Here is a 24,451-nt window from a genome sequence, read left to right as displayed (position 1 = left end):
GTCCACCATTGGAGGTGCCACTAACATGGCCGACGGTTACTTGTTAACAGTCTAGTGTTTTTTCCAACATGGCCGACGGAATCTATAACTTACAAGCCAGACCGGCGCTCTGCGCGTTGTATCGTCTATCGTTACGTGCGCTGCCAGTCTCTCTTAGTGACTAGCCTTCCGCGTATATCCATTCTCCCACTTTTCCCTTGCCTTTATTTTTTACTACTGCCTTCCCAGTACTTTTCACTCGCGGTGCTTCCAGGTTTTCAGGTAAGGTATTGGGATCTCGTTCGCTATCCTTTCTAGCACGGCGGGTTAGTACTTTGATGACTACGCGTCTTCCGTTTGTATGTCTATTGCGGCTATCCTTCTCAGTCTGCTCATAGAGTTCTGGTTTCCTTCTACTCTGTCTGTTCGTTCCTTTGATCTAATCTACCCTAGACTTCTCTTTCATTTCCTCTTCTTCTTGTCTGTTGTCTAGCAGGAACTTCTCTTCCCCCTGTTCTGTTAGTTGCTTGATACCGCTTGTTTGAAGTGATTCCTGCCCGGAGGATTGTGACCCCGCTCCGGGCTTGTTAGCCCGGAACTTTTCTTTCCTTCTTATTGGAGAAGGAGAAGCAGCCGACTGTGCTTCTACGCTTCCTCTGTGTGCGGCTGCAGTGGGAATCATCCGTCCAAGCCATCTTAAAACTACAGTACTTCAGCTTTCACGGATACATCTCCAAGGAAGGACTACATTTCGATTGGGGTTTTTTCTGCCATTTGGGCTTTTTCCCCACTTAAAGGGCGTGCTCCCCGGGTATCCTCCAGGTTTGCAATCTATCCAGATCACGGAGGCCACAGAGGGAGCGCGTCCCTATCTACGTCAAAAAAAAGAGAAGAAGTCACAAGAAGGAGTAAAGATCAAGAAGGAGAAAGGAGTGGCAAGGTTGGAGGAGGTACGAGAAGAAACAGATGAGGAGGAGTCAGGGGAGGAGGAAGCTCAGCTTGACAGTATACAACGCCCAAGTGAACCCATGGCATCTTCAGAGCAGATTCAAGAGATGTGTAACGCCATACAGAGTCTTAGAGTGGAAATGCAAGCTCTTCATGCTGAGAACCTTCTTCTTCGCCAACAGGCTGCTGCCAGGGATGCAGGCAAGGATGATCTCCCTTAAATGCCGTTTGCGTATGACGGAAATCCCAAGACTATCAAAGAGTTCTTAGATGCTTGTGATGTTTACTTCTCCTTTAGGCCCCAAGCCTTCGAGTCAGGAAGGGCTTGCTTTGGGTTTATCATAGCTAATTTGACTGGAAGTGCCCTGGCCTGGGCTACCTCTCTGGTCACAAACCAAGACCCCTTGGTAATGACTATACCCTCTTTGTGCAAGGTTTCAAGACCCGGTTTGATCGTCCAGAGGTCCAGTATACCAAATATGAAGCTTTCCTCGATGTAAGACAAGGGAATCAGGACCTGCAGAGTTATATTGCGCGATTTCAAGTGCTGGCAGTAGCAGCTGGATGGCCGGATACGGCACAACAAACCATATTCAGAAGAGGGTTAAACAAGGAGCTGAAAGATGAGTTGGCCAGAGTAGTACGTCCTAACAGCTTCCAAGAATTGGTTACTCTCAACCTGCAGATAGACTACCGTCTGCAGGAAAGACGGGCAGAGAGGAGAAGAGGAAGAGGATTTGCACCCCGGCACAGTCCCCCTCAAGGACGAAGAGAACGTCCCACCTTGGAAGCACCTATGCAGATAGGATCGACTAGGGGACCCCTAACCAAGGCCAAAAGAAGGAGAAGACAGGATCTAAATCTTTGTATGTACTGCGGGTCTTCTAAACATACCCTCAGGGATTGTCCTGATATTCCCTCTAAGCGACAGGGAAACACCAGCCCCCAGGTTTATGCAAGGGAGACCATGGGGAGGACTGCTCATACCCTTGCAACTTTACCAGATCCACAACTGAAGGAATAGAAGACAATCGATTGATGGTGTTCCAGGTATCCTTTTCGTACAAACCGAAGCAGAACCTTTCGGTATTGGCAATGCTTGAATGTGGTGCCGCAGGAAATTTCATAGATGTGACCTGGGCTCAGGAGAATCAGATCCCACTGAGGGAGAAGGCCAGACCTGTACCGGTAGAAGGCATAGATGGCCGTCTATTATCCTCCAGACCCATCACCATGGAAACAGTTCCAGTTCCAGTTGAGATGAACCATCATACAGAGACCCTCAGTTTTGATGTAATAAGGGCGGCACACTTCCCGTTGATACTGGGAGTTTCCTGGTTAAGAAAACACAACCCTAAGATCGACTGGACTAATAACAGACTAAGTTTCGACTCCGACTTCTGTGGAGAAAATTGCATGAGCACAAGGAGCTCCCAGATTGAAGTTGTGTCCAGTTCTGCCCGGACCCAGTCCAGTCTCACAGTTTCCTCAATACCTAGGCATTATCAGCCTTTTGCAAGGGTTTTTGAAGAGATGAACCCCAGACTCCTCCCACCTCACCGAAACGAGGTTTGTAGCATAGACCTCAAGGAGGAAACCTCTCTTGCATTTGGACGAATGTACCCATTCTCCCTAACGGAAAAGGAGGCGTTGAAGGAGTATCTCGCAGCTAACCTGGAAAATGGACTCATTCGACCATCGAAGTCCTCAGGAGGGGCTTCATTGTTTTTCACATCTAAGAAGGAGTCTAAGGTACTATGCCCATGTATAGATTACAGGGGCTTCAACAGCATAACCATACGGGACAGATACCCTATGCCTCTTATCAGAGACATTCTCGAAGCAGTTAGAGATTCCAAGGTGTTCACCAAGCTTGATCTCCGCGGAGCCTACCATTTGTTAAAAATCAAGAATGGAGATGAATGGAAGACCGCATTCAGAACTCCGCTGGGGCTGTTCGAATTTTGCGTGATGCCTTTCGGACTAGTGAACGCTCCAGCAGTGTTCCAGAGATTTGTGGACAAGATCTTCGCCGATATGCTGTACATGTCGGTAGTTGTATATCTAGATGATATACTGATATTCTCCACTTCATTGGTTGAAAATCGTATCCATGTGAGCGAAGTACTACGAAGATTATTAGAGAGTCATCTCTTTGCAAAACCCGAGAAGTGCCTTTTTGAAGCCTCCGAAGTCCCTTACCTGGGATTCCTTCTGTCTGCCAAGCGGATTCGCATGGACCCTAACAAGATGCTAGCGATAGACCAATGGCCAGAACCCTCTTCGGTGAAGGAAATTCAACGTTTTCTAGGTCTGGCAAACTTTTATCGCAGATTCATTCCAACATTCTCTGACCTCGTATTACCCATCACCACTCTCCTCAATAAGGGTGTGGTTTTCCATTGGGGATCTGAAGCACAGGAGGCATTTAAGGCCTTAAAGAGACATTTCACCACCGCCCCAGTCCTTGTTCAGCCGGATCAGGAGAGAGCTTTTGTCCTCGAAACCGATGTCTCAGGAGGCGCCTTAGGAGCGGTCTTGTTACAAGAAGATGATAATGGGGTTGAACACCCCATAGCTTACTACTCTTGCACCTTGACTGGAAGCGAGAGAAACTACTCAGTCCTTGAGAGAGAACTATTGGCAATACGGGCCGCTTGTCAAGAATGGAGACATCTTCTACAAGGAGCTTCACACCCATTCACTATCCGCACAGATCACAGGAATCTTAAAGTACTCCAACAGATGCAGTGCCGGAACTCAAGGCATGCCCGTTGGGCGTACTATTTTTTCCAATTTTGACTTCCAGATAACTTACATACCAGGATCTCAGAACAGTGTGGCGGATGCCTTATACCGAAGCTGGTCAGAGGAGGATCTATCCGAGGTTAAGAGGGAGAAGATTCTACCCATGCAACATTTTCAAAGGATAGCCATCCTCTTTCTTCAAGAGGTTCAAAGTAGACAGATTAACAGCTCTCAGGAGGAAAGGCAGACTTACCAGTTGCAAGAGCACGAGGGATTATGGTTTCATAACTCAGCACTGTTTCTTCCTACACTTGCTTTGCGGAAGCAAGCCATCAGTTTTTGTCACCATCTCCCCTTAGCAGGACATAAGGGTGAAAAGGCAACCTACGAACTAGTATCCAGGAGTTTCTGGTGGCCATCAATGTGAAAGGACATCACATCCTATGTTTCTACATGTCCCACCTGTGCCGTGAACCAGACCACTCGTCACAAACCACTTGGACTCTTGCATCAGGCCCAGACACCCTCACGCCCTTGGGAGAATCTTTCATTAGGCATTATTGTTGAACTACCTACTTCTCAGGAGATAAAGGCGATCATGGTGATAGTTGATTCTTTCACCAAGCTGGCGCACTTTATAGCCTTACCTGGGACTCCCTCAACCTCGGAAACGGCTGCAGTCTTTCTTCGCGAGGTAGTGAGGTTACATGGTTTACCACGGACCATCATCTCTGACAGGTGCACACAATTTACTTCCAAGTTTTGGAACTCGCTATGCACCCAACTCGGCATACAGAAGGCCCTGTCCTCTGGGTATCACCCTCAATCAAACGGACAGACCGAACGACTGAATGCCAATTTGGAACAGTACCTGCGCTGTTTTTTTCAATAGAGAGCAAGATAACTGGGCCACATTGCTATCAATGGCGGAGTTCGCATACAATAACACATATCACACTGCCATCAAGATGAGCCCGTACAAATGAACCTATGGATATCATCCACACCACTTCCCTGGAGCATTGTCCTTCGGGAATAGGTCTACAACTCCAGCCATAGAAGAAATTCTAACCGATCTCAAGGTTGCACACAAAGAAGCTTTACGAGCATTAGAAGACAGCCGCAAGAGGTACAAGAGGTATGCAGATACCAAACGCAGTCCCACTCCTCTTTGGCAACCAGGAGATTCTGTTTGGCTATCCACAAGATATCTACCCCGCTGGGCTCATATGGGAAAATTAGCAGCAAGATATATAGGTCCATACCGAATCTTGCCACAGATCAATCCGGTAGCCTTCAAACTAAGATTACCCCATGCTTTGCGACAAATCCACCCAGTCTTTCATTCCTCATTACTCAAGACACATCAAGAAGACCCATATCAAAGACCTCAAAGAAGAACTGTCATTACCCCTCTCAATGAACCCGAAGAATATGAAGTGGCCAGAATTGTGGATTCCTGTTACAGGAGAGGAACCCTTCAATATCTTATCCATTGGAAGGGCTATCCCATTGCAGAAAGAACGTGGGAACCAAGATCCCATGTGCATGCCCCCAGACTTGTACAGTGCTTCCATAGATTATATCCAGGGAAGCCGGGAGGAAGCAGGTATCGAATGGGGCATACTGTCATGCATCAGCCCTGGAGGTTCGTCCACCATTGGAGGTACCACTAACATGACCGACGGTTACTTGTTAACAGTCTAGTGTTTTTTCCAACATGGCCGACGGAATCTATAACTTACAAACCAGACCGGCGCTCTGCGCGTTGTATCATCTATTGCTACGTGCGCTGCCAGTCTCTCTTAGCAACTAACCTTCAGCGTATATCAATTATCCCACTTTTCCCTTGCCTTTATTTTTTACTACAGCCTTCCCGCTACTTTTCACTTGCGGTGTTTCCAGGTTTTCAGGTAAGGTATTGGGATCTCTTTCGCTATCTTTTCTAGCACGGCTAGTAAATTGACTACGCCTCTTCCGTTTGTATGTCTATTGCGGCTATCCTTCTCAGCCTGCTCACAGAGTTCTGGTTTCCTTCTACTCTGTCTGTTCGTTCCTTTGATCTAATCTACCTAAGACATCTCTTTCATTTCCTCTTCTTCTTGTCTGTTGTCTAGCAGGAACTTCTCTTCCCCCTGTTCTGTTAGTTGCTTGATAACGCTTGTTTGAAGTGATTCCTGCCCGGAGGATTGTGGCCCCGGTCCGTGCTTGTTAGCCCAGAACTTTTCTTTCCTTCTTATTGGAGAAGGAGAAGCAGCCGACTGTACCTCAACGATTCCTCCGTGTGCGGCTGCAGTTGGAATCATCCGTCCAAGCCATCTTAAAACTACAGTACTTCAGCTTTCACGGATACATCTCCAGGGAAGGACTACTCTTTGATTGGGTTTTTTTCTGCCATTTGGGCTTTTTCCCCACTTAAAGGGCGTGCTCCCCGGGTATCCTCCAGGTTGCAATCTATCCAGATCACGGAGGCCACAGAGGGAGCGTGTCCCTATCTACGTCAAAAAAAAGAGAAGAAGTCACAAGAAGGAGTAAAGATCAAGAAGGAGAAAGGAGCGGCAAGGTTGGAGGAGGTACGAGAAGAAACAGGTGAGGAGGAGTCTGGGGAGGAGGAAGCTCAGCTTGACACATACACTGCACAGTCATTGACCTGATATTGGGGTGCAACTGGTTTGGCTAAATATGTTGATAGGTTAACTGTGTGGAACCTCACTATGGTGATGGCTGGGTTGGTCATAATTACCTCGTAACCCCTAGCTCTCTAGGTGGTGAGTGTTGATTTGTTTCTTTCTAAAATAGAGGAAACGGCATGCTCAACATACAAAGGGATCGGATATCCCATAATTATGGTGGCAGATTTTTGTTACAGCAAATGCTGCAGCAGCTAGTGCTTGCTCACATGAGATGTGTCCCTGCATGACTAGGTCTAAAAGACCACTGTAGTATATCAATGGCTTGTGTGTCTGTGATTATCACTTTGTGAGTACTGCTGTTCTGACCTGCCCATTTGAGTTTGAGGATATGAAACAAGTATTGGTTGTAGTCTGGGTTTGCTAATACTGGTGCACTGCTGATAGCTATTTTAAGGTCCTCAAAGCATCCTGTCACCCCTTCTGTCCATTCAAGTGTGCCTTTCACCTTTCATCTTTTGTGCTTCTTTGAGTACCTGTAGCAGGGGTCTGACATGTGTTGAATAACTAAATACCCATGTTCTACAATAATTACAAAGGTATAGTAATTGTTGCTTGTCTCGGAATGTTTTAGGCTGTGGTGTATTTCTCACTGCTGTGGCTCTGTCTGGGCTTATCCTCTGTCCCGCTGAGGATATGATCTGTCCTAAGTAAACCACCTCATTTTGACAATACTGTCATTTTTCTTTATCTACCTTGTAACCTTTGTCTGCAAGGATCGTCAGGAGATGTATTGTGTCTTTTCTTCACTGTTCCTCTGTGGAGCTGCATAGTCAATGCTTAATTTGTGCTGGTGTTTGCATTTTGTAGGGGGGTGCTGAGCACTCACACTTCTTTTGTAATTTGTGGTGGGGGAACGTGTGGTACTGATAACTATGCTGCAGCTGCTTGGTGTGTTGAGGCAATGGACACCAAAGCAGGCACAGCACGAGGTGAAAAACAATAATTGTCGATGTGTGCTGTTAATGGTGGCCTGGGCAGGTAGAGGCATGTCAGAAACACAGACCTAAGTAGTGCTTTTGTTTATTTGGAAAGGGCACACTATTCCCCTGGCTGACAGGGGAAACACAAATTTGATGGATGAGATTGAGTAGTCTCTGAGGCCCTGCCCCATGCTGGCCCACCCACTATGCAGGTCATTGTATCAGGGGGCAAGGCGCAATGTCAAAACTTGAGAGGCAGCAACAGCGCACTTGCTGCACACTACAGCAGCCAATCATCTTCGTTCCTTTTTTCACTATGGGCACGACATGCCATTCACGATCAGCAGGCCTAGTTGTGTATGCTTTTCCTGGACTTCCTTTGCTGCTTTGAGCCTGTGTGACTTCTTGCTGCCTTGCTGAAGCTCTGACCCATGTGAAACACATGCTGTCGGGCGAGGTCAGTGAGTAAACAGGAAAAACCCAGCTGTGAATAAAAGTTCACAATATAAATTGAGAAACATTTTCGTTAAATTGCCTTCTCTGCAAAGCAGAGCATACAGCTTGTCGCCATCCCCTCCATGCGCACACAATCCGTTCACCCATTCACTCAGGGTGCACTCAGAGAAAACCTTCATAGCACTTAACACAAAGCCATTCGCAGATTGTACCCGCATTGCAACTGCCATGGATCATTTTAATAAGATTAATGCACACAGCCCGAATTTCTTAAGTGACACCTTAATCTACCCTGTCTTTCCAGAAAACAGAACTATTTTTTTTTCTTTTTTACGTTATTAGAGCACGCTGCAGTCCAAAGGCATCGAGGCACTATTGCATAGAAAGTGTACGTAGGCAAGATTATGGTTACATAGAAAACATGAGGTACTTAGCTACAAATGGGTACTGGGTTACAGTTGCAATTGGCATACAGGTAAAATAAAAAAAGGGGGTTAAACAAACAGCCTTGTTTTGATGGCTTTGCGAAAAGCTAGGTGAGAGTCAATCCCCCTAAGGTGCATATGGAAGGCGTTCCAGTGTGAGGCTGCTATAGCTGAGAAGCTAGTACCGCCTGCACGCACTGTGCAGGTCTTAGGGATGGAAATCAAGTTGGTGTAGCCATTCTAGAAGGCCTAGAGGAAATAGGCTGGGCTATTCTTTGGGCAAGGTATGGAGGAGCCAGATCATGGAGGCATTTATGCGTGAGGGAGAGGATTTTAAATATGATTCTCTGCCTAATGGGAAGCCAGTGGACCTGCCTTCTGAGATCAGGAATGTGATCCTTCCTGGAAAATCCTGTGGCAGCCCTAAGGGCATTGTTTTGAATGAGTTGGATTTTAGCAATGTTTTTGCCAGATGTCCCGACCAGGAGAGCATTGCAGTAATCCAATCTAGATCCTATCGTGGCCCTGGCGATGGTGAGGCCATTTTGTGAAGATAGGAAGGGTCTTGCTGCATTAATCAATTTGGAGTAGTATGCCGAAGACGAAGCTAAGGCATTGACTTGCCTGTCCATAATGAGATTAGAGTCGAGATAGACTCCTAGGGTCTTGACTGAATGGGACACAGTAATGGGTATATTGTCGACGGTAAAGGAGCAGTATTGTTTATCGAGGTTACCCAGAATCGTCGATGACCCAATTAGCAGGAGCTCGGTCTTATCACTATTAAGGCATAACCAGTTTTCTGTCATCCAGGCTTGGATTGTGCAGTAAATGGAGTTGAGGGTGTTCCTGTCCAACTCAAGCGGGATGAGCACTTGGATGTCATCAGCATAGTTGGTTTATGAGATGCCCAAGGCGTCAAGAAGATTGAAGAGAGGCCGGGTGAAAAGGTTAAAGAGGGTAGGCGCTATGCAGGAGCCCTGGGGCACGCCACATTTGATGTGACTATGCGAGGCGCAGGCTGAGTCAGAGAAGACTTTCATGGCATTTTCCTGTAGAAATGAGGTGATCCATGCAAACGCTTTGGTGGAGAAGTTGGCTGCTATGGCAAGATAGTGGCAGAGAGTGTTATCACCCACGAGGTCGAATGCAGCTGATAAATCAATTTGGCATTTTGGCATTTTTATATAGCGCTACGAACCCTCAGATATCTGAGCGCTGCTTATTATTACCCACGGTGTGTGGTGCTCATTTATCGACTTCGGAAGGATGAAAGGCAGAGTTTGGCCACGCCGGGATTCCAACCTGCGTTAGCAAGCTCTGCACGAATGTCAAAGCGAGCACTCTACTTGCTGTGCCACTTGACCGGAAAGGAGCAACAGGAGCGCTGGTTTGCCAGCATTTCGAATGTCATCCATTTGATTTTTCAGGTCGAGGAGAGCCATTTCAGTCTCGTGTCGTGGTCTAAATCCAGACTGCCGAAGGCCCAGAAGGTGGTGGTCTTCGAGGAATTTTTGGACTATGCATTCTGGGATGTGTAGTTTCATTGTTCATGGGAACCCTGCAGGCCTGCACATTCCAGCATGAAAAGTGCTGTTGGCTACAAGCTAGTTCTGGCTGAAGGTGTACCACAAATGATGTACAACCATGTTTTAAACTGTGCAAAACTACTATTACATAATATAGTGGGGGAATCGTGCAGAACAACAAAGTTGATCTCTATGTACCAGATTATCCACCCTAAATAACTTGCTGTAGATTTTGTGGCAGCACAACAACAACGTTTTTTTAGGAAGGCAGATATTCAAGGTGCATCTTAAGTATGCAAACAAATGGATCAATTAGAGTGCTCACACTCAAACACAGAAAGAGAGAGGGCCACCCGGCTCGGCGTACCTTACCCTTAGGAAGAACACCCTAACCCTGGCTCTTATAAAAATATTTAGCTCACTCAGTGGTAATGAGTGTGCTACAGAGAATGATTTTCAGAAAATATTGGCTCTCATGACCCACCTTTGATCTCTTCTACACCAAAAAAGAGACTCTATTTTCTGAAAATCATTTGCTGTAGCACACTCATTACCACCGAGTGAGCTAAATATTTTTTACAAGAGCCATTTTTTAGCCCTCCAGCCCTCTGGCTGTGTTTTACTGCTTCACCCACCAGTGGTCTCTCCAGCTGTACTTTTTCACACCCCAACCACGGTGACCTACGGGCACTATTAAAGTTGTACACTTTGGATGGAACATAAACAGTTGACCTGTTTCGCAGGTTGTACCCACGCTTAAGATCGAGCAGCCTCAAGATCTAATCCACAGCTTTGTTGAACACTGCTCAACCTTCTGGAGAACACCATTTTTTAGACCTTTTCACTTTTTGACGACCTTTGTCTGCTTACAGACACTGCCACTAGTATAGAAGGTTGAGGGACAGCACTCTCCTCTATATCTGTTAGATAGGTGATACACCACACGCTACCCAGGGATAGGCACCCCCGCCAGGGTTAGGGTGTTCTTCCTTAGGGTAAGGTACGCTGAGCCGGGTGGCCCTCTCCCTTTCTGTGTTTGAGTGTGAGCACTCTAATTGATCCATTTGTTTGCATACTTAAGATGCACCTTGAATACCTGCCTTCCTAAAAAACCGTTGTTGTTGTGCTACCATACGTTTCCTTGTTAACGGTTAAAAGGATGATCACGGTTGTACCGTGTCCTTTAGCTTTTTAAGCTTTCCCTGTTGTTTTCAAGATTTTGTGGCAGCAACATATTGGGCCTCATCACGAGTTGGCCTGTATTCCTGGCTGTAATACCGCCAACTGTAATAGCCCTAGCACCGACTGGCCTGGTGGTATTACCACCGGATCATGGGTTAGGCCTTAACGGTAAATCCCCATTCCTGATTGGGTCCATTAGATCCAATGGGGAATCCTCGGTGCTAATAGTGCGGGCTAATACAGCCGTAATACCGCCGAAAACAGGGATATTCACCTGCAGAAAAAAGCTGGAGGTAAAACAGCCAATTTAGCGCCCAACTCATGATAGGGGCAGCCCTTAAATGCGGTGGTAATACCGTTACCACCACATTTAAGGGCTACAGCCCAACTCGTGATGAGGCCCATTGTGTTTACATGGTACGAGGAACTGTCACTCACTTATATGGCTCAAAATGATAAACCACATCTGGGCCTGTCCTTAAGGACCATAAGGAGACTTAGTTCTCAACAGGCAGTTGCCTTAGAATGTTAGTAGGAATAGGGCTAAAAACATTTACGATTTAGGCATAATGTGACATGTAACATTCTGACCTTTTTGTCATTCAAAGTATCAATCTGACTCTACCCCAGCCATTCCAACCTATCTGGAAATCTGTGGTTTAACCACTTTCAGAATAACAAGGTACTTGAATGGAAGTTGTCTAAGCAATTAGATCCAATCCCACATTTGGACCGCACATAGTCCGACGTATTGTATTTTACCGCACAAGGAAAACAGATTATTGCACTAGCATAATTATGAAATGTCTTCATTGCTGTTGAAAAAACATGGTTTAAGAAAATATGGACATGGTGCTTTAATAATTAATACTCTTCTTGAGAAGCATTGCAACTTTATTTGTCCAATCTGTACTTTATTGCAAACGCGTTATTGGGTATCCACATTCACAATCATTTTGGTTTTCCCATCTTCTTACCCCCAATCAAAGGTCAAATTTTTACCTTTCATTTTTTCAAAATACGCCATTAAAACATACTCCGGTTAGGATACATATATATGCAAATTGCAAAACACCCTTGGCCTCATTACAATTGTTGCGGAAAGGCAACAACTACGCCGGTTCTCGGCTTTTGGGTAAGTATGGGATAGACATTTGCCAGGCAATGCCATAATGGTATTACCTGGGCATACAATGGCAAAAGCAGGAAAAAAGTGTAAGTACCTGGGCAAATGGTAGCAAATGGGCTAACTGATACCTACAAGCCAAAATGTCAGCTTTACCAATGCATGTTCATATGAGTTCTGGGGTGAGGCCTTCATTTTAGCTCCCATGGAGTCCTCCCTTCACTTTCCCAGTTCTCCTCACACTCTTACAGTTCGCCCTCACTGTCAATTGCCTCAGATTCATACTCTACATCCTGTTGCTCTAGCTTTTGAGTTTCTAAGTTTCTACCCTTACATCCTTTATCAATGCCTTATGCCTTATGTAGTTTTAATAGTATTTCTCCTGCTGCCCACATCTCAGCGTCTACCATAGGGCAAGGCCTCTCCTTCTTTCGTGCTGCCCTTCACTATTCCTCTTCGGTTTTATGTATTGCCGCTTCTAAATCTCTACATGCTTTATTTTCTATTTTTACTATAGCTGGACCTCGCTCGTCACTAAGCGTATCTGTTCCCTGGACTGTGATTCTTTTGATTAAGCTGGGGGTTTGCATCAAGGTTGGTGAACCCTGCTGCGGGTCTCAAAGGATAGGTTCCGATTGTTGGCGGGGCTGTCTGCTGTGCATGTGCTGGAGCCTGTGCTGACTGGGTGCTTTTTCCTGAGGTTACCTGGGGTTACGACTGTGTAGGCATCACAGCCTGTGCCATATTTGTGCTGCCTGAGAGGGGTTGGGCTACTTATATCCTTCCCTTTTCTTTTTTTCTACCCTCAAGTCGAGTATACTCTGCCTCTTCTTTAGCATTTTACAATGGACGAGGATAATAAATGGGTGTACATATGTTGGTTTATATTTCCATCATGTATGCCCTTTGCAGGGCATGCTGTAAAAGTATTTTGCTTCGGTTCCCCCCGCCCACTCATTGTTGTATTTAATTATCTTCTCTGTATAATTTGGGACATATGCTCTACTGGAGTACTCATTTTATTTTAAACAGTAAAAATCACAATCACAACTGATCATTACCTACTGCTCACAAAATATCAAAACAATGCCACCTTTAAGAGGCCCACCTATAGCACACCCCTGAGTTACCTCTTAAACACAAAACAAAAGAAAGCACAGAAGTAAACAATACTTGAGCAGCAAACTACAACGCGTTCCTGCGCATGAACAAAATCACAAAATCCACACACCCCCTCCCAAATATGCTCTCCACCCCAATCTTTTGCCCCTTATTCAAATCTTACATTAAACATTTTCCCGATAAACCAAAACATTTTTATATAAATGCTGTTATATAAATGCTGTAAAATGCAATTGAAAACCACCCTTATTTATACCATTTTGTATGTTCTCCACCTCTCGCCCCTCACCGCGGACCGAGGGTACAGTCCCTACTAGTGCGAGACTTCCCACTCTATTTCTAAAGCAGCACGGCCCTCAGTTCTTTACTGAGGGATGTGTATACTTCACTTACCAAGTCTTAAAACTAACATGATATCACTGCTCCCTGCTATGGGATCCCTCTTTAGTTTCTACTACAAAGAAAAGGAAAAACAAAGCAATAAGACCATGTGGTTCACATCATCACTCCCTCTACTTCCGCATTTATACTCTCTCTCCCGCTGCAGTTCTTGGATCATGTGCACGGGCTCGCTACGGTCTTCCGAAGTCTTCTGGGCAGCCTCTTCCTACAATGGCCGTGCGCTCATGGGGGCGGGCCGAGGCTAGAAGTTATCAGGCAATCCTCTGGTTAACCCCGGCACTTACTGCCTCCATGTGGTCTGTGCAGTCCTCTGCTCCCTGCGGGTGGGCCTTGCTTGCCCAAGAATGCAGCGGGGGAGCCCACAGCTGTCCGGAGGGGACTTTGGATCCCTGTACCGGCCACCAAATATATAAGGCAAGTCCCACAATCAAATAATATAAATAAATCCAAAGAGCCAAAAAATAATGCACGAGATGTGAGAAAAAACAAATGTTTATTACACACACAGAGCCTAGCGTGGGGAACTATTAAAAAGACATTCAAGATGGCTTGGGAAAATGGCTGCATTTATAGGTAATATCAAAAGAGGAATGACAACAAATGTTACAAGTTATTCACAAATCCCCATCCTGTGATTGAGCATCGTCATTTGTACTATAGGTGAATCTATACAATACCTACCCCTATTGGCTTATTCTTTCCTTGTGACCATGGCAATACATCAGTTTGTCCATTAATTGACATTGAGATCACCTTCCTTCCCATGATGCTGATTGGACACTATGTTCTATATTTTCTATCCTCTAGACTTAATAGTTGATTGGCTGTCACAGGAGGAGTATTCTTGGAGTGGGTGACTTAAGAGAATTCAACCAATCCCTGTTTGAGATGTGACAGAGTGACATAGAAAAGATAACTTAACATCCTCTTCCCTAAGACCTCATTGGCTGGCACCATTTTGCCGCTTCCATCATTATGAACTGTTCATCGCCAGTTCAACATTGTTACTCCCAGTTGGAAACATTACTCACTTCTTCTTCCTTTCTCATGGTTTGTAGATGATTTAATTTGCTCTGTCTTTGACCTTATGTGCTGGGGCTTAGGTGCTTGCAAACCTCATTCTCTTGCAATTATATGAATATATGTTTGTAGCTTGCAATATCATAAACCTACTCTTCACTAATATTGTGAATTTTGTGAAGGCATCATGAAGTAAGACACAGACAGCAGATTTAAAAGTTCAAACAAAAATAGCTTTATTAACTTAAATGTAAGGATGGTTGAAGGCCTAGCTTGCCCTATGCTAAGGTGGGATTTCCCTACCTAAAGAAAATAAGGATAGTCCGAGTCAGTAAGTTCAACTTAAAGGTCTGTCTGTGTCCAAAACATGTTCTTGCCCTCATAACTAAAGCTGAACAATGTGTAGGGATGTCAGCAACAAAATAAATAGTGTGCTCAATTAAAGTTCTGAGCTTCTTCCAGCTCTGGTATTGCATTCCAAATCCTGTTTCTCCAAGTTGAGGAGAGTTCCACATAGTCTCGGGGTTCCCTTTTCCAAGTTCAACACAGTCGAACAGGGTTTCTTTCCCCAAGAAAACAACACAGTTCTACAAGATTCTCAGGGTTTCTTTCCCCAAGGAAATACCACAGTCCCACAGGGCCTTTGGGCTTCCCTTCCCCAAGACTTCAGCTTGTCCAACTTGACAAATTATACTTAGTTTCATTCTCGTAATATTTAAAAACCAGTTTCAAATCAACTTTACACTCCTGATTCCTTGCCAGTTTATACAGATAGATGTCCTCTGCTTTATTACAGCAATCTCTCTTATACATGCGGATTTGTGCTCTGCATACTGCCTTGACTTTCTTAGATAGGGTAGCCAAGGTCTAGGTACAGTTATTGGACCACACAGTCCACCCATTACAGGTCACACAACCAGTAACCTTAGGCTTTCTTGCCCACACAGGTTCTTTGGGCACTGTGCCTGTGTGCTGATTCACATCCACTTGGCTTTCTCCTTGCTAGCCTTTTGGTTTTGCCACAATGTGTTTTCCTCTTTGCCAGTCTCTTGACTTTGCCACGTGTTCTTTCATACAGTTCACTCAGTGGTGTTCTCTTTACTTCACCACATTACTTTCACACTCTTCAGTGATATTCATTCCTTGCTTTGCATAGTATTTCATGTGATTTGTTCTTTGCTTTCCAATATATATTCTGTGTACTTCACAAAAGCTTGCCTTCCATTCATAGACTTTATCAAAAAGTTGTCCTTTAGTTCGGTATTCAATATTTCTTAGTTCATATTCTTTTAATACACAGTTAATCTTGTTCGTATTGTTCACAAACCTTCACACTGGGTTCACTTTAACTTGCACATCACATTTTGTTTGTTCTGCACTCACTTCTGCCCTGGAGTGCCGCGGTGCGAAGGTTCCCTTTTGTTCACTCACCGGTCTCTGGCAGCTCCTCCCGGTGGCTGCTTTCCTCTCCTTCTGCTCTGCATACACCTCTTTGTGATATTACGAGCCCCGCTCGCTCTCCGGTCTTCTTTCTGTGGGTTGCCGGCAGCTCTGCTTGCCTCTTGTGAATGCTGCCTGTAGCTTACAGCAATTGGATTAATTCTGTGTCCCGCAGCTCCTGCTGTGGGCACCAAACCAGGGAGGCTCCCAGTACTGTGACCCTCTCACGGCCTGCCCAAGCCTGGGCATGACCCTTATATCAATCTGCAGGCCTCTTCCTTGTCTTAGTACCAGATGGTGAAATTACACCTCTTCCTCATCCCAGTACTATAATGGTATGAATGAGGGGAAGTGAAGGGAGGTGATTGGCAACAGCATAAAAAGGCAGGAGGAGGGTAAGGTTGACTACTACCAGGAAAAGGGAGATACCATGTCTCGCCTCCGGACATCCTCTCCCCAATCCCCAAGGACCGTCCACCCCGGTGATCCTCCCTCACATCTCCACCCCCAGGGTCAGGATCCAAAAGCGATGGCCTTTCCCTGGCCACCTGAGCCAAGGATCCAAGGGGAGTAAGTCTGAGGATAACCTCAGGTTTCTCACAGTGTGCTTTTGGGGTTGTTCATAAATTTCCATGAAAGTCATTGGTACCTAATTAATTCTACTCTATGTGCAATATGTTTTATATGGTTTCTGTCTTAGCAATTGGATATATTTTAGTGAGGTTTTTCCTACAGAGTTGCTCCTTGGTAAATCTTTCTGAACATGTACACTCTGCTCTGCTCATTGTTTCATTCCTGTCAAATTGCAACCTTCATTGTGATATGTTTGGATGTGCTGACTAGGAACACAGGTTGTTATATATCTTTTGAACACAGGCTTGGGCACTTGGATAAGCTGATGTGTCTCAGCCAATCCATGTGCAGTATTCGTCTCTTAACTTCTGTGGTCTGTTACTTTTTTGTTGCTTTTGCATAACCTTACTGCCTAAATGGAGGCTTGAGAATGAGTTCGCCCACCTGCCTTGAGCAATCACTGCGTGGCATTTAGTATTGCTGTGGGAAGTTACAGCTTTGTGTATATGTGCTTCTTTGTGAGAGCCTAGCTGCTATTCTCTGTCGAGGGGATGGGGATTTGTATGCTTCTGGATGGCTGACTGGTTCTCGAAGCCTACTTGTGTTGTTCAATCAATTAGTATAAAGGTCCACTGTCATTGGCTATCATTATGAGCACCTCGAATGGTTTCCTGACTAATGTTAAATGCTATTGTACTTGTTAAGGATGTGTGGTTATGCTCGGGTGTAAAGTCTGCTCTTTATGGCTTACTTGTCCCTCGGGGATACTTCTTACTGACACATGGGTACTAGTGCATTGTTGGGCCTGCAGAGGGAATACTATATGCCTGGGGCTACTTTCTTTATACTGTGTGCTTCTTCAGAGAGACTTTCGAAGCTTGTATTTTCATGCACATTGGGGGTGTTGGATGTACTCCGCAACAGTGTGGTCCAAATAATTGTAGAGGCGGTGTCCTAGCACTGCATATGATATGATATGATATGATATGATAAGGCATTTGTAACGCGCCTATACACAAGTGTTTCAAGGCGTGAATATGCAATCACCATTGATATCCTCATTTACACCTAAAAGCACACCTTTCTTGCCATGTTTCCTGGTAGTTATGTTTAGTGACTGGATATGAATATAACACATTTTCAATTTTAATACTGTTACCAATGGATATTGTCTGGCCCAGGTGACTTAACATTGCCCTTTGTCACAATGTCATCATAGTTGCTTTATATACAGATTGGGGAATGTCTCCCGTGCAGTTTAAATATGCCATATGGGAACTCTGTAGGGCTCCATTGAAGCAACAAGGTTCTTTGATTGACATGTTGAGTCTGGACGTTATGCTTGTTATCTGTCTATGGTAAAATTTCTATTGTGCTGGTAACTGATTTCCCTAGCTAACATGCTTTGACTTTTTAATTTTACTTTGCTACAAGCAAATTTGATGTTTCTGTTATGTATGCATGCACTTCAATTATCTTACCTTCTTGCACACTTCATTATCATATTGGCTGTCTCCATACAACCAAATTGGTTGTTGCAGAGAACGTACCCATTTTTTACGCCATGTGTGTTGTCATCACTAATGTCATGGATGTCAATTGTGATGTCATGGGTGGTGTCATGAGCAGTGCCGGTGCTATAGTTACTTTTGGAGCCATAACTGGTGATTTCTTTTTTTTGCCCTTTTTAAAATATTTTTAACTAAATTGTATCGGTTTTTATTAGTACAACTTAACTAGAGCTCTGAACTCTGCATCGAAAACTCCACGAATGATACAAGGAAGCGACAACTATGTGGCAGCCTCACTTGGGTCCCTGACATAGGTAAGTCACAACCTAATATGCCTAACCTGTCTTGACCCCCTTCTGAGTTTACCCCACCACCCACCAAGTCTAGGCTCCAAGGCTTAGCCTCCCTCCAGGGTCTGCATCCCCTTCCATCCAAGCTCAGTCTCTCTGCATTACCTCTGGAAGCACTCGTCTACACACCCAATCTCCCCGATCGACCGCATCACCTACACTCCCCACTAAGAAGACACGACCCTCCTAGGTTCATACTCCTTCACCTCCTCTCTCTCCCCACCACAACTAATCTGACCATCTCGCCTGTGCACTGAAACGCACACTCACTCTGTGCCCATGCCGTGGACATGCATGACTTCATAATGGACAAGGACTTGGACCTACTTGCCATCACAGAACCCTGGCTGCATGAGGCAGCAGGTCCCACAGTGTCGCTCGCCCTTCCCAATGGCTACTCCCTGCTCAGAATAGACATGATCAGGAGCAAGGATTTTTTTAGGATGGTTTTGTCTCTGAAGTTTGAATTTTGTTGGCAGGCCTGGATTGGATAAGGAAGCACCAGGCTTTTTCCTTCGGGAGGCTGATGATGGGAGGTGCTGGGGATTCAAGCACCTTGAAGATTTTGAAAGTTCTCTAGTGTTAGAGCGAGCTTTGTGGATCCTTGTATTGTAGATGTAGGGTTTTGTGGTGATGATACTGGCTTTGTAAGTTTTGGCAGTGGAGAGAAAGGCCTCTTTGTGTGTGTGTGACAGTGTTTTTCTCCACAGGTGTTCTTAGGTCCTTTTTTGTTTGCAGCAAGTAATTTGTTTGTCAGTGAATCCATTGAAGGTATTGAGGCCCCATGCCCTAGAAGGCCTTGTGGACAATGCAGAGGGTTTTGAACTTAATCCTCACCACCACTGGGAGCCAGTGCAGAGATTTCAGTCCAGGCGAGATACGATCATCCTACTTGATCTCTCTTCTGCCTTTGACACAGTCAACCATGCCATCCTGCTCAACCGTCTACGTAACCTGGGTATCAGCGATCAGGCCCTGGCTTGGCTGACCTCCTTCCTATCTGACCGACCCTCCCAGGTCCAACTTGGGTCCTTCCTCTCCTCTATCTCTATCTCTACCTGTGGTGTTACCCAGGGGTCTACTCTCTCTTCCTGGCTATTCAACCAATACCTGGCACCTCTTGCCTACCGCATTGCCACTCTCTGCCCCAACTTTCAGTGCTATGCGTATGACACTCAACTCATTTTCAGGCTCCCATGTGCCACCTCTTCTCCTTTTCTCATCTTTGACTGTCTGTCGGCCATCCAGGATTGTTGTGTAGCTAATTATCTCTGGCTCAATGCCAGTAAAACCGAAGATTCTTTTTGTCGGCACACCTGCTCTCTCCTTTCCTTTCACTCTCTGGCCGGCCTCTCTTGGCCTTCTTCCTGCTCCCACCTGTGAGGCTAAAAACCTCGAGGTCATCTTCGACTCCCCACTTTCCTTCTCTCCTCACATCTCTGACGTCTCTAAGATGTCACACTATAAGCTGCACCTCCTCAGAGGTGTTCTTCCTTTCCTCTCCTTCCCCCAGAAGCTCACTGTCTCCAAAGCTCTGGTTCTCTCTAGGCTGGACTACTGCAACAGACTCTTTCTAAATCTGCCTGCCTCTACTCTCCGCCCTCTGCAACTCAACCAAAACAGGACTGCAAGACTTGTCCATGGCCTCAAGCCCGGGGATCGTATCTCTCCGGGACTGAAATCTCTGCGCTGGCTCCCAGTGGCGGTGAGGATTAAGTTCAAAACCCTCTGCATTGTCCACAAGGCCTTCTAGGGCTTGGGGCCTCAATACCTTCAACTCTCTCTTCCTAAATATCTTCTTTCTCGGACTCTTCGCTCATCAGCCTCCAACTCCCTCAGGGTTAGTCACTTCTCCAAGCAGCGAGTTGGTGGTAGATCTCTTTCTTCTGCTGGGGCCTCCCTCTGGAACAGCCTCCCTGCCTCTCTGAAACTTGAGGAGAACCATCTCCGGCTCCGGAAGCACCTCAAGACCTTCCTTTTTGCTTCTGCTTTCTCTCCTCCTCTCCCCTTCTGATTTCCGCGCTGAAACTGCACTGGTTACTTGGCTACCCTCTGATCTCAGGCCCAGGTCTCCTCCCCGCCAGCTGCACACCTGCACTGCCCCCCTCGCAACCCTTGCACTTGGGAACTGTTTCTGTATCCCTACAGCCCCTGCTAGCACCTGACACCTGATGTCTGCACGTACCTTTCCCTGTTATGGCGGCACAGCATGGGAACACCCTCCCTCCTCCATTAAGAGTGAACCAAACCTTTCAAACATTTAGGCACAACACCTTAAATTGGCTCAGAGCCTATGATCACTAACTCATTACCCCCCTCACCACACGTTTGCTTTTTCCTGATGTATATAACTGCACTTGTACATAACTACTGTATCTTCTTGTATATTTTTGAGTCCACTTGCATGTATATAATTATGCCCATATTTTATTCTTTTATTTTTCTGTATACCCTGCTGTAACCTGTATAACCCATGCCTAAAGTATACTTGTAACCTCCTATGGTCGCGCCCAGATACCTTCGGGTTTGGTGTGCCTTACAAATGAATAAACAAACAAACAGACAAACCCTTGCACTTGCCACCAGTCGGCCGCACTTTTATTAATTATTTATTGTCTTACTATTTTACTGTTATCCTATATACTTCCCTTGGCAATTTTCCCCTTGCCCCTCCCCTGCACTTGCACAAACTCAATGTCACCTGGGCTAGTATGATCACTGTCTCTGTCCTCCCTCTGTTTCCCCTACCTTGCCTAGTTGCGCTTTAAAACACTTGTGTATAGGCGCGTTATAAATGTCTTATAAATGCCTTATCATATCATATCATATCATATCACATCACATCATACTCCAGTACTACTGAAACGTACTGGTACCATAGCGTTGACTCTGGTAACATCAATTGGATCTATAGAATTATTCAAGCCTTGATGGCCAACCACCATCGTGCTTGAATGAGGATAAGACAGAGCTCCTCATCATAGGCCCCCCGCACTGACTCAAACACCTGGACCAAGCCTTCGCCTCTTTCTCCATTGATGGCAACATCACCCCTGTATCTAGACACGTGAAAACTCTGGGGATTTACCTAGACTCTGAACTTAATATGCAAAAACACATTAAAGCTTCCTCCGTAGCTTACTCAATGAAACTGAGCAGAAAATGTCTGTCCTCAGACATTTCCTTCACACTGGTAGTAAACTGGATTATTGCAATGCCATCTTTGCAGGAACCTCAACTAAAAACGGTACCAAATTACAGCTTATCCAGAACAATGCCCTTTGGGCCGTTTGGGATATGAAATACTTCAACCATATCTCGTTAGTGAGACGCAAGGCCCATTGGCTAACAATCAAAGCCTGTGTTGATTTAAAAATCTTGTCAATTACACAGGTGCATCCAAAACACTGCACCTACCTACCTCAACCAGCGCACCGCCAAAAGACCCAATCCTCTGTGCCTATCTCTACTAACACCGAGATTCACCAGAAAAAGAGCTGGCAGAGTTAGCTACACCATCCTAGCGCCTACTCTTTGGAATGCCCTGCTGCCCTCTCTACAAGATGAGCCCTCCTATCTGAACCTCCCAAAAAACCTGAAAACTTTTCTGATAATCAACTGGGCGCTGGCCAAGCGGACTGGACTTAGAGAGGCCTAATTGGTTCCTTGGTTGCTTGTTGTCTGAATATAAGGAGCCAAAATAACTATTGGTTAAAGGAGAAACCTTGCCATGCTTGAAAAACTGTTATTTGGAAAGATACATTTTGCCATTCTCAAAGAACTGTTGTCTCAGAGAGACACTTTCTGCCATTCTTTAAAAACTGTTATTTGGAAAGATACATTTTGCCATACTCAAGGAACTGCTGTTTGAAAGAGACACTTTCTGCCATCCTTGAAAAACTGTTATTTGGAATGGTACTTTTTGCCATCCTTCCTGAAATATCTAGGGGGAGGGAACCACCATCTCCATCCAAGGGTTTTTCCTTGTAAAAGACTATCTTCTGTTGGATGTATCTACTTGCTTGGATTCACTTTTGCCAAAAGAAGCCAGATACATTTTCCTTGCACCCTTAGTTGTTCCTTTCCAGTATGAGTGTCGGATTAGTATGTTCTGGACATAAGGACAGTTTTTAAGTTTGATGACTGGACATAGACTTATCTTTAGTTTTAGCTTTCTAGGCAGGGAAACTCTCTTTAGGCTAGGGACAGAGAGGCCTTTATCCAACATTTTTGTTTTAATTTCTGTTAATGAAAATATTACAACTTTGTGCCCATCTCTCATTTCTAACTCCACACACCAGGTGTGGGGAAGGACAGCACTGTGGAGTATTGTGGGTAATTTGTACAAGATACTAGCAAAACGTACCCGTTCTCTGAGCAAGTTCTGTGGACAGACATGACAACACTCTCATCAATTGTTGAAAATCAAAGATCCTGTAGGTCACTATTCCGATTCGCTTATCGCTTAATGTGCTTTACACTCTGAAGTAAACTGCACTGAGAATGGGTGCATGTGGCTGGCTGAACTACCCCAGAGCAGAGTTGTTGTGCTGCTGCATACTGGGACCTTCTGTGCTCTCTCCCCACCTATTGCATCACCCTGTCATGGTCCAGTTTGTTGCAGTGCATTGTGGTGCAAATATTTCAGAAACCGTGCATCCTAGGGACTTCAAATGTGTTTTTTGTGGTCCTATAGGGACCTCAAGTTTTGTTCCTCATGTTTATACCAGTCCTTCTACCAACACGTTGATGCTTCGCTGATTTCAGGCAACCGTCTCATGTGTGAAGGTGCTGAAATCTGTTGAAATGGGTGGAGTGTCCAAATGTCATGTAGCCTGTAATGATCGGAGGGTCCTAATAGTTAACTATGTAAAACTTGTTTCAGATTGGTGAAACTGAGTTGAATTGTATAAGGAACAACGCTTGACCAAGCCGCAAAGCCACGAAGAAATGTTGACTTTTGTTGAAATCCAGGGAACGGGGTGGGGTGTCCAAATGTCATGTAGCCAGTAATGTCCGGAGTGTCCTAGTAGGTAACTATGCAAAATGTGGTGCAGATTTGTGAAACGGTATGGAATTCTACAAGGAACTACTCTTCTTCAAGTCACAAACCCACACATTTTCACTTTTATAAATAAAGATTGGGGGAAACTTCTCTGTCGGGAGAAAAGACGGTGCCATAAGTGGAATAGAATTGTGATTTGGTTTTGGGATTATGGGGAAGGGCAACGCTGCACCAAGGTGTAATATTCCTTGCGCCCACCATGGGGGTGGGGAGGAAAGGGAACATTGTTGGTGTATAAAATGGTATTTTTGTTGATGTGTTTTGTTTATGCAGAGGTGGAATGGTGAGGATTTGTAGAAGTGGATTGTTAAATATGTGTGAGAAGAGGTGTGTTTCAATAGGTAGGAATTAACATGTAGAGTGTAAGGTAGAGTGAGTATTGTGGTGTAAGAGCTGAGAGGTGGTGCTGATAGAAGTAAAACCAGTTCCAATTGGAGGTTTTCAAAAAATGTTGGGGGGGGGAGACTGTTTTATTGTAATTGAAATGTTTCTAAATTGCGATTTAACACCACCACAGAGGCAGGGAGGGATACAGGACCCTGCTAGACCAGTGTCAGTGGAGAAATTGTGGAGGGACAGGACTAATTGGTATCAAGGAAACCCCATTGGAGCACTTAGGCAATATACTGCCACAGTACAAAGATAAAATAATAAAATATCTCATAGAATGGGTGAAGGACACCGCAAGACCGATGTTCATACCATATCCCAGAGAGGGCACTTTCGAACGTGTCACTTTAGAAAATATGTATTCATATTTATTAGCTGCACTCAAGGGAAAGAAATAAAAGAGTAGGCAAAGGTTTTAGGGCTTTGGGAGATGTTTGAGGAGAGTGAGGATACACCTAGGATGGGAAGGTAACGACCCAAGCACTGCGGTCGTACCATCTGCCTCACCTCCGTATGGGTTCTATCCCACCTTGAAACCAGCCACGATGTACACCAACCCCCACCATATACCT

The sequence above is a fragment of the Ambystoma mexicanum genome, chromosome 7q (assembly GCF_040938575.1).
Source record: "Ambystoma mexicanum isolate Mex_15411 chromosome 7q, UKY_AmexF1_1, whole genome shotgun sequence".
Lineage (NCBI taxonomy): Eukaryota > Metazoa > Chordata > Amphibia > Caudata > Ambystomatidae > Ambystoma > Ambystoma mexicanum.
The sequence above is the reverse complement of the archived record's forward strand: the minus strand, read 5'-3'. Positions refer to the sequence as shown.